This window comes from Motacilla alba, chromosome 9 (genome assembly GCF_015832195.1).
Source record: "Motacilla alba alba isolate MOTALB_02 chromosome 9, Motacilla_alba_V1.0_pri, whole genome shotgun sequence".
Lineage (NCBI taxonomy): Eukaryota > Metazoa > Chordata > Aves > Passeriformes > Motacillidae > Motacilla > Motacilla alba.
Genome location: NC_052024.1, coordinates 25,487,804 through 25,499,035, shown reverse-complemented (window position 1 = coordinate 25,499,035; position 11,232 = coordinate 25,487,804). Strand labels below are relative to the sequence as shown.

At 46.6% G+C, this 11,232-nt stretch overlaps 1 long non-coding RNA gene across 1 annotated transcript; it reads right to left on the bottom strand.

Annotated features, from left to right (window-relative positions):
- Positions 1 to 7,230: 7,230 nt before the first annotated feature.
- On the bottom strand, positions 7,231 to 9,235 carry LOC119704576. The gene is made up of 3 exons (XR_005258003.1): positions 9,140 to 9,235; positions 9,018 to 9,058; positions 7,231 to 8,936 (listed from the first exon to the last, which is right to left on the bottom strand). It is a non-coding gene; the product is annotated as an uncharacterized LOC119704576 (long non-coding RNA).
- Between the last annotated feature and the right edge of the window lie 1,997 nt (positions 9,236 to 11,232).

Sequence of the window (11,232 nt, the reverse complement as noted above, 5' to 3'; positions counted from 1 at the left end):
TTCCCCTCAAGGCTTTCCCCAAGCCTCTTCTTGTCACCCTCAAGTTCCCTAGAGTAGCCTCTCAGCATCTCTGTGACACTCTGGAGCCCCCAGTCGCTCCTAAAGACCCCTTCTGCCTCTCAGCTACCCTGATCCTCCGTGTCACCCTCCAGCCTACCCTCCTCAGCCCGCATCCTTTGTGACACCCTGCAGCCCAGCATCCACAGCGGCCAAAACCCGAAAATTCTGCTACTCACCATTCTCCTAAGAATGCCCGGCTCCTCGGGGCGCACACTTCGGCTGCGCTCGGAGGCCGACGCCGTCATCCCAGGGCCTGCCTGGATTAAGAAGAGATGAGGTGATTTGGCATTGCTGAAACTTGACGGGCCCTTGGCTCGTCCTCGCTTGTTCTCGGACTTAGAGCGGGGAGCGGACAGAGCGACCGGCACCGGCCGGGACCAGCGCAGCGCCCGCGCCGCCTCTTCCGCCCGCCGGCCCGGCAAAGCCCCCCCTCGACTCCGCACGGCTGGCACCGCCTGCCGCCAGCCCCGCGCCGCCCCGCCGGAATTTTCCAGCACGCGGTCGCCTCCACCATCTGGAGAGGGGCGCACGTGGGGGCTAGGGGGGGTGCAGCCCTGTTCCGACGCCGCTCGCATGCCCCCGGCCCGTGCACCGCTGCGACCGCGCCCCTGCCGCCCGCCGAAACCGGCCCCGCCGGGCCGCCCTCGCCGCTGCCATTCACCTCAGCCATGGTGTCCCTTTACGCTTCCGAATCTCTTTCACCCCTCCCCTCTATTTACAGACACCGCCCCGCTCGCCGCTCGCTCCTCCTGCCCCTCGCCCTCCCCTCCCTCGGCAGCCGTCCTTCCCCCGCCCCCCCGGCGCCCAGTTGCGAGGGGCGGGGCGCTGGCTCGGGGGGGCTGCAGTACCGCGCTGTGTCCACAGGGCGGCAGCACTCCCGCCGGCCACAGCCGGGGGCTGCCGCTCGCCTGGAGGGAAGGGGGGCAAGAACAACAGGTGCGATCCCCTTCGAAAACTCATCAAAAATAAATGCCCCAAAAAAAACCCGCACGAAAAATAAAAACACCCTGCCTGTAACCAAATAAAACCTCAAAACACCCTTTCCTTAAAACTTTATTTAACTATTTTTTACATTTTTCAGATTCACATTTACATTTATAGTGTATATTGATGTACAAAATATTTCTATTCTATATTACACCTATTGCTCATACTTATTGATATTTATACTTTTGTATATCTATTTATATATTTGTATATTTAGATTTAAATATACTTAGATTAGATTTATATATATATTTCTAAATTTAGATTTATATTCCTAAAATACTTATGTTCTTTAAAACAAAACCCCTGCCTCTAACCAAAATCTGTCCATATTTTTAATATTAATTATAAATGATTAAAAAAACCCCTGCCTCTAAACAAATAAGAACAAAAACCCACTTTATTTAAAAATATACTTAGTTTTATATTTATATTTTCCATAATTATACTCACACTTACATTTCTTTAATATCCATATATTTTATTTATAGATACATATATATCATAATGTAATACTATAGCTACAGTATGATTTATATTATGTATTTTATCAGTTTCTAAGACTTATAATTTTCTCTCTTTTATATTTTTCTATATCTTTATATATTTATGATACAGGTCTATATTTGGATTTATATTTTTTAAAGTTATTTCTATTTTTATTATTTATAGTAAAGCCCTGCCTATACCAAACTTTTTAAAACTCCCACCGTTATTTTTAAAAAATAAAATATTTTTATATTTCTATTTTTTCATATTTCTATTCACATTTATATTTTATAGTGATGTATTCCATTTGCAGACGTAAATAGCATATAGCACAATATAATTATATATATTATAATTAATATATCTATTTTTAATACTAATATCTATTTTTATTACGTATATTAACTTATATTTTATATATGTATTTGTTCTATATTTCTATATTTAGATTTCTAGTTTTATAATTGTTATACTTGAAAAATTAAAAAACTGCCTAAAACCATATAAAAACCAAAAAAAACCCCTTTATTTTTATCCCTATTTAATTATTTTTATCTTTATACTTTTCATATTTATATTCGATTTACATTTATCATTTGTTATATATCTTATAATCGATGGATGTACTATATTTATCGATCTATTATATATTACACATAATATATTACAATATAATAAGATATATAGAGTATTATTGGTAATATGAAGTGTATCTAGTTCTGTTATTTTGTATTTATTTCTACTTTATCCTTTTCTATATATCTTTATATATTTATAATATTTTCCAATTTCTACATCGTTGACGTTGCTGTTTGTAATCTGTATTTCTATATTTTACATAAACATCTAATGGACACAAAACATTATAATATTTTCCTGATATAATACAAAACTATGCTGCATGTTCTCTTTATTTATATTTATTTTATTTTAATTTTATATCTACAATTTATATTCCCATTTCCATATTTATATCTCTGTTTTGCTTATTTACACTTGTATGGCTGGGAGGCGGGGAGACGGGACAGGACAAAAGGGGACGAGACGGGAGAGGCACGGCACTTCTATTATGATTTCAAATAAAACCCCTGCCTCTACCCAAATGAAAGCCAAAAAGAACCCCTTTCTTTTAAACTGCATTTAAGTTTGAAAGCATGCCATATTTTTACATTGCCATTCCCATTTAAAATGTCTATTGATGGGTAGTGTTATCTGTATTCTATATTACGTCTCTTCGGCTAGACTCGGCTATTATCGACAACACTCGGCTATGGCCCGCTCTTCGGCTGCACTCGGCTGCGCCCGGCTACACTCGGCTCTTCGGCTAAAGCCGGCTATTATCGGCTGCAGTCGGCTCTTCGGCTGCACTCGGCTACGCCAGGCTACACTCGGCTCTTCGGCTACACTCGGCTGCACTCGGCTAAGCTGGATTTGCCCGCCCTTTTTGCCGCCACCTTGAGAAGGTCAAACCAGTCCGCGACACGCCACTCTCAAGACGGCAGCGAGGATGGGACCTCGGCAGGGAGATAGGCGTTTTTCGCCAATGCCTGCCAAAAACCCGCCGAAATACGCCCGTCCGCGGCGCCGCTGAGCCCACAGCCCGTCTCCACGGTACCTGAAACGCCACAGAAAATCCCGCTCGGGCCGCGCCGGCGCCGGTGTTCCGTGCGGGCAGTCCAGTAGACGGACCGCGGTCCTCCGCTTTGCCCGCCTTTTTTTTTTGCCGCCATCTTGAGAAGGTCAAGCCTGTCCGCGACACGCCGCGCCCACTGTGCCGCCCGCTGCCGCACAGAGGCGTGCCCGCCTAGCGCCGCTCGGCTGCACTACCACGCTCTGCCCACAAGGCGGCAGCACAGCCGCCCGCCCCACCCCACGCCGCGGCGCTGCCGCCGGGGAAGGCGGAAAAAACCAGTAGCTGCCACCCCAACGGGAGCCGCCCCCGGCAAAAAACCCTCCAAAATCAATGCCCCCCCGACAACGCGAAAGGAGGAAAAAAAAACAAATAAAAAAACCCTGCCTCGAACCCAAGAAGAACAGACAAAAAACCCCAAACCCCTTCTTTCAAGGAATATTGAAATAGATTTTATTTCTATATTTTTCCATCTTTATATTCACATCTATATTTATAATGTACACTGATGAATAATGTTTATTTATACACTTATATGTATAAATTCCTATTTATATGAAAATTTATATTCTATCTTACATCTCTTCCCATTGCTTACAAATATATGTTTTTATACATACCTCTATATATTGATCTTATATTTCCGTATTACGATTTTTATGTCTGAGGCACTTCTATTATGATTTCAAATAAAACCCCTGCCTCTACCCAAATGAAAGCCAAAAAAGAACCCCTTTCTTTTAAACTGCATTTAAGTTTGAAAGCATGCCATATTTTACATTGCCATTCCCATTTAAAATGTCTATTGATGGGTAGTGCTGTCTGTATTCTACATTGCGTCTCTTCGGCTAGACTCGGCTATTACCGACAACACTCGGCTATGGCCCGCTCTTCGGCTGCACTCGGCTGCGCCCGGCTACACTCGGCTCTTCGGCTAAAGCCAGCTATTATCGGCTGCAGTCGGCTCTTCGGCTGCACTCGGCTGCGCCCGGCTACACTCGGCTCTTCGGCTAAAGCCGGCTATTATCGGCTGCACTCGGCTACGCCCGGCTACACTCGGCTGCGCCCGGCTACACTCGGCTCTTCGGCTAAAGCCGGCTATTATCGGCTGCACTCGGCTACGCCCGGCTACACTCGGCTGCGCCCGGCTACACTCGGCTCTTCGGCTAAAGCCGGCTATTATCGGCTGCACTCGGCTACGCCCGGCTACACTCGGCTGCGCCCGGCTACACTCGGCTCTTCGGCTAAAGCCGGCTATTATCGGCTGCACTCGGCTACGCCAGGCTACGCCCGGCTACACTCGGCTCTTCGGCTACACTCGGCTGCACTCGGCTAAGCTGGATTTGCCCGCCCTTTTTTTGCCGCCACCTTGAGAAGGTCAAACCAGTCCGCGACACGCCACTCTCAAGACGGCAGCGAGGATGGGACCTCGGCAGGGAGATAGGCGTTTTTCGCCAATGCCTGCCAAAAACCCGCCGAAATACGCCCGTCCGCGGCGCCGCTGAGCCCACAGCCCGTCTCCACGGTACCTGAAACGCCACAGAAAATCCCGCTCGGGCCGCGCCGGCGCCGGTGTTCCGTGCGGGCAGTCCAGTAGACGGACCGCGGTCCTCCGCTTTGCCCGCCTTTTTTTTTTGCCGCCATCTTGAGAAGGTCAAGCCTGTCCGCGACACGCCTCGCCCACTGTGCCGCCCGCTGCCGCACAGAGGCGTGCCCGCCTAGCGCCGCTCGGCTGCACTACCGCGCTCTGCCCACAAGGCGGCAGCACAGCCGCCCGCCCCACCAGGGGGCTGTCGCGCGCCGCGGCGCTGCCGCCGGGGAAGGCGGCAAAATCCAACAGCTGCCACCCCAACGGGAGCCGCCCCCGGCAAAAAAACCCTCCAAAATCAATGCCCCCCCGACAACGCGAAAGGAGGAAAAAAAAAAAAAAACAAAAAAAAAAAAAACCCTGCCTCGAACCCAAGAAGAACAGACAAAAAACCCCAAACGCCTTCTTTCAAAGAATATTGAAATAGATTTTTTAATATTTTTAATCTTTATATAATTTTTATTCTATATTACATCTCTGTCTATTTATATTTCTATTTTTATACATATCTTTATATATTGATTGTTCATTTCTACATTTAGATTTATATATATATATAGTGCTTGTATTATTTAAAATAAAACCCATGCCTCTACTCACGGACAAAAACAAAGAGTCCATTCATTTAAACCGCTTTTAAATTTTATTGAATACCGCTTTTAAACTTTATTGAATTTATATTTTTCATGTTTATATTCACATTTAAAATGTATATAGATGTATAATATTATTTATATTCTATATTACCTCTCTTATTTTTTATATTTATTTATATATATATTTACATATTGATTTCATATTTCTGTTTTTGGAATTATATCTAAATAATATGTATATTCATATTATTTAAAATAAAACCCCTGCCTCTAACCAAATGAAAACCAATAAAAGCCCTTTCTTTTAAACCGTATTTAAATATTTTTATATTTTTTCATAATTATTTTCACATTTGCATGTATTGTTTTATTTATGTATTATATTTATAAATATATAATATACGTCATCATGTAATAATATAATTTTAAATTTTTATTATATAGCATAAGTGCTGATAAAACTTCTATTCGTTTAAATTTTAAATTTATATATATATATCTTTAAGTATTTATATTTCTACACTTAGATATCTACCTTTATTTTATTTTTTTTTTAATTTTTATAATAAAATCCCTTCCTATTCCCAAATAAAAACCAAAACCCCTTTATTTTAAACTGTGTTTAAAATTTTTGTACTTATTTTTTTTAATTTACATTCCCATTTACGTTTTTAAGTGGTAATATATTCCATTTTAATATATGGATGTACAATATTTAGATATATGTGTGACATATGTACAATATAATAAGATATATACAGTATAATTGTATTTATTTAAATACAGTATTTTTCCCCTTCTCCTTAAAATAGAGCACAGGATTGCCTGTCACCCCTGTGATACTGCGGGGGAAAGAAGGAAAGGGAGCACGGGAAGAGAGGAGGGAGAGCAGGGGACGAGAAAGGGTAGGGAGGGAGGTCGGGCTGTGGAGGAAAGCGGGAGGGGGGAAGAGGGACCGTGGACAGAGGAGGGAGAGAGGGGTTTCGGGAGGGGAGACGGAAATGGGGGAAAGAGAGATAACTAAGGGGAATGCGGGGAGGAGGAAGGAGGGGTAGAGAGAGGGACAGGCGGGGAAGGTTGACAGAGCCCCGGCTCCACCCCGAGCCCGCCCCAGCGCCCCGCGCTGCCCGGGATGCTGCGCTCGGCCGAGCTCGGTTGGGTTCGGCGGAACTCGGCTGGAGTCGGCTCCCTTCGGCCGAACCCGGAGCCGCTCGCTCGGCTCGGCTCGGCTCCCTTCGGCCGAACCCGGAGCCGCTCGCTCGGCTCGGCTCCCTTCGGCCGAACCCGGAGCCGCTCGCTCGGCTCGGCTCCCTTCGGCCCCGGTCCCGGGACGGTCCACGCCCAAACTTTGGCGATGAACCTCGCCTCGCAGAGCGGCCGGGACCGAGGAAAAAAAAAAATCCAGCTGGAGATTTTTTATTCTAAATTTAAAAATGAGTTGAAAAACCTGAAAGGCAAAGGTCATACACGCAAGGTTAAAACCGGTCAACACACACACACACACACACCCCTCCTCCAGCTGCCACACCAACGCACCCTGGCTCTTATCTCGACCGCCCTGCTAACCCCCGGCTCTTACCACGCATTCCTGCCGCTCCTCGGGAACGAGGTTCCCGGGAGCCTCCGCAACATCCTCCTGCCTGACGAAAATCCCGGTCCCGGGACGGTCCGCGCCCAAACTTTGGCGATGAACCTCGCCTCGCAGACCTGCCAGACCGAGGAAAAAAAAACCCAGCCGGGGGGGAAAAAAAAAAACCCCGGCTGGGGATTTTTTATTCTAAATTTAAAAGTGAGTTGAAAAACCTGAAAGGCAAAGGTCATACAGGCAAGGTTAAAACCAGTCAACGCACACTCACACAAGCGGACACAGACAGACACAATCACAGGCTCTCTCACATTCTTCAACTTGCACACGGTGCAACCCTTACTTGAAGCACCGCACTGAAGAACATGCTTCAACACGGCCTCTGGTTTCCGTTCCTTGATTTCAAATTGTAGACTCTGGGAAAATCCATAGCCTCGAGGACCTGTGAGACAACAAGAGGCGGTCAACAAGTGGCTGACAGCTAGGAGTTCTCCCGACTCTGGACCCATAAAACTTTCTACCCAAAATCTCACAGAAGACAGATGAACTGTAAAGTTTCATAACTGTTCTACCTAACTGTGACTACATGCCAGGGCAGGGCAGCTCCGATCCTAGAGTGGCACAATGTAAGTAAAGTACAGACAATGTGAGCCAGCATGATTGCATACAATCTAAGCCAACACAGGTACATACAGTATAAGTACACACAACGTAAACCAGCATAATTGCATACAATATAAGCGCACACAATGTAAACCAGCATCGTTACATACAATATAAGTACATACAATATAAACCAGCATACTTGCATACAATATAAGCCAACACAGGTACATACAGTATAAGTACATACAATATAAGCCAGCATAATTGCATACAATATAAGCGCACACAATGTAAACCAGCATCGTTACATACAGTATAAGTACATACAATATAAACCAGCAGAATTGCATACAATATAAGCACACACGGTATAAGCCAGCATAGGTACAATATAAGTAACTTGAGATAACTCTCTGGGAGATTAATTCTTGAGCCCTCTACCCTTTGAGAAGATGGAACCTAGAGAACTAGTGCAGTCACGTGAGGAGGGTGTAATACACTCCCTATGGAAATCCAAGAGAATGGCACGGGAAAAAAAGGCACTGCCAAAGCTGAGAAGGAAGATGAAGGAAAATATCTTGTGTACTTCTTCCTGGCTCAGAGAGTAAAAATGTAAAGATGCCGGAATAAGCGATATCCGGGGAGGAACGTGAGTAAAATGCGGCCGATATGATGCGGAATGATGCCGACAAAGCATCGAGATGTAACAAAGGCCTACGACACAGAAGACAATGGACGCAGACAACATAACAGACACGGACGACATAACACAGACACGAGTGGAAACTGCCTGGCAGTTTCCCCTTATGGACCCAAGATTCCTAGCGCAGGATGACCCACAGGCCGATGATGCCAAAGGAAAGAAAGCCCTATGACAGCACGTGATGATGAAACGTAACTCCTTAAAAGAAGTTAGTGTCAAAGCAGTTAGGAGGATGCTCAAAAGGCTCAGTACGCCTAGAGAAGGAAGCGAAGACTGCCGGGGGACCGTGGCTATAGCTCCGGGCCTGAAGGCGAGCTCCTCGGGGGAAAGATCCACGACGACGCTGAGAGTCAAAGAAGGCTGACGACGCAAAGTTCACAGAGAAACGTTCAAAGAGAACGCAGAGATGGATCGGAACTGCCCTGCCCGGCAAAGGCTCTGCTGAGGCTGAGGACAAGCCCTATCCCTTTACTTCCAAAGGGCCCCATCCCACTACAGACCTCTCTGCTAAGCTAACATTAAACTGCCTCCTGTGATAGCAAAGGTTTTTCCCCTTCTCCCAACTACTCGCCCCAACACTTAGCTTTTGGAAGATGAGCGAACAAAATCCATCGTCACTTGGATGTGGACATCGAGACGTGTGCTTTGGTGCAGCCGTTACCAAACTTTGCCTACAAACCTCCTCACGGTACCTAAGACAAAACAGAAAAGGTGACTATTGCCTTCAATATGAGTAATCCCCGGGACTCCTCCACACCACTGTCCCAGCTCACCTCAAATCTTGATTCGACTCCAGAGGCTGGCTGGAAGATACCTGCAAGAAGAAAAGGTACACGCTTAGCATGCTGCTGCGGAACGCTCACCTATGAGTCATCCTGCCTAAACACCGACTTACCCGCTTGCCTCTGTTCCTTGGCACACCTAGGGCAGTGACAGCACCTGTAAGGAAACAAAGCAAAAAAGGATGCTAAGATACTGTGAAAACACAGCCTCCCTAATCTGACAAGTATGCCACACCTATACCTAAAGCTTGCACCCACCTGGCATCTGGAATGCTCGGCCAGGGAGAGGTTGCAGGTGGACCGCCTAAAATAAAAAAAACAGTGGATGCTTAGAGTTGCACCAGAAATTGGGACCTCAGCAATAACAACTGCTTCTGTCCACAGCTCACTGCTCACCTTGCCCTCTTCAACTTGACTGCTGATATCCAGTTTTACTGCCTAAAAAAGAAAAAAAAAACAAAAACAGCTGTAACAGTCAACATTTTTGCTTCCCCTGGAAACACAGATGGTGACTGACCTGCTCAGGTAAAACCCCTCACCCAGGATGGGGCGCTCTACCAAGGATTCTATACTTCTACATCTGAAAGAAACACAAGAGTCAAAGGGCTGCAGGATAATGTCACAGCTCCAAACATCCAGTGTCAATCTAGGAATACCATCTAGAGTCCAACTACACCCCACCTTACAAATATCAAGTCCCCGGGACTGGTCCTATCGCACCAGGCTACGCAGCAGGGCAGAGCCGCTCCGGCACAAATATGTGCACATACCCGTGACACAGGACGGGACATGACAAACAATGGGGGACACAACAGGGACAGAAATCTCTTGGCAAGAAGAATGACTGCAAGGACCAAAAGAATGCAAAATGAGATGACCGAGGCGAGAGCGATGGTGAGCTGATGAGGCTCAGAGAACCCTGGAGGAAGAAGATGCTAACTGAAATATTTATTCCAAGGACTGCAAAGATGGATGCCTGTGAAGCCTACAGTCAGAATCCTCTACCAGTCCTCACATTCTTACAACTTCAAATCCACCACAATAGATCCTTGCGGGGCGCTGCTGTCCATACAGCTCAGTACAAGACCTGAAAAGACATCTGACCGGATGCTTCTAAAGACAGATGTGATTCTGATGCCTATCTGAGCTCCCGAGTCAAAAGTTCTATGGCATCGGTGCCAGGCCAAGGAACACAGAGATCACCGATGCAAAGAATGATGCATGGGTTTCTAACAGGCCCCTCAAAGGGCTAAGGAAAAAGGCATGAGATACCCAAGCACACAGAATGCACAACAGACAAGTGACACGAGACACACCGGGACTGCTCTGCCCTGCGCACCTCAGCGCTGCGATCAAAAGTGACACTTCCCCTTTATTTGGCCTAAGGGGCCACTTCTTGGACATGCTCGTCTCCAAAGCGGACTCATAAACCCCTCACGGTGACTCCCGACCCAGCACCCCACTTTCATCCCCTCTGTGGGTCATAGCCCTCTACTTATCTCTCGGACATCTGGGGAGCCCGGTCCGTGCCGGGTGCAAAGGAAGGCCGCCTTGTCGGCTGGGAAGCTCCTGCTGTCGCCGGGCCATTGTCTCTTAGGCAGCTACATTAAAGAAAACCGAGCATCAATGCATGATCTTGGCAGCACATCGGCCAAAACCTAACAATTCTGCTACTCACCAACCTCCTAAGAATGCCACACGATTCAGCCGCGCTCAGAGGCCCACGCTGTCGGCACAGGGTCTGCCTGGGTTAAGAGAAGATGAAGTGATGTGGCATTGCTGAAACCTAAGCGGACCCTCGCCCATCCTCCCTACCTCCCCGACACACTGCAACTCCTCAGCCATGGCCAAAGGCTACCCGGGTGCCACCTTTAAACAGAAAAAGCGAAGGCTTCATCACCGAGTCCTATCAGACTTCCCAAGGGCTCACAAGAGCAGCAAACCAGGTCCATCAGCCAGTGAGTGACAGGGGCTTGGCATACTCCGAGTGGACTGCCTAAAGCAGACAAACAAGAATGGATGCTTAGAGTGTCACCAGAAATTGAGACCTCAGCAATAACAACTTCTGTCCATTGGACACTGCTCACCTTGCCCTCTTCAACTTGACTGCTGATATCCAGCTTTACTGCCTAAAAATAAAGACAAAGAACAGTGCTGTATCAGTCACACTTTACACTCTGGCTGCAGAGACAATTGGTGACTGACC